The 324-nt window shown below is 38.6% G+C and overlaps 1 protein-coding gene across 1 annotated transcript in view; it reads right to left on the bottom strand.

The window, feature by feature from the left end:
* Window positions 1-324, bottom strand: part of LOC119582272 (tyrosine-protein kinase receptor Tie-1-like) — a 7,088-nt gene that overhangs the window by 4,383 nt on the left and 2,381 nt on the right. The window lies entirely within an intron of this gene.

The raw sequence follows: 324 nt of genomic DNA on the forward strand, positions 1-324 counted from the left end.
GAGAGCTAAGTCACGCTCAGTGAAGGGGCTACAGAAGACACCATCTAAGGCCCATCTTAAGTTGCTGAATCCTAAGAAAGGAATCAGTAATTGTACTTTTTTTCGTTGTGTGAGGTTTTCAAATATGTTTTCAATCTATTGATGGAAATTTTCACAAACATAATGTTCCTTACAGCAAGGACTTTGTCCATGCACAACCACGTTACAATCCAGTGAATATTCTGTGTTTTAAGAAAGAATTACGCCACTGAATGAATGGCGTCCTTATCACGTCTGTATCACTGAAAGGGTCAAGAAATCAAGCACTTAAAGAAGACTGTCTTC

This window comes from Penaeus monodon, chromosome 15 (assembly GCF_015228065.2).
Source record: "Penaeus monodon isolate SGIC_2016 chromosome 15, NSTDA_Pmon_1, whole genome shotgun sequence".
Lineage (NCBI taxonomy): Eukaryota > Metazoa > Arthropoda > Malacostraca > Decapoda > Penaeidae > Penaeus > Penaeus monodon.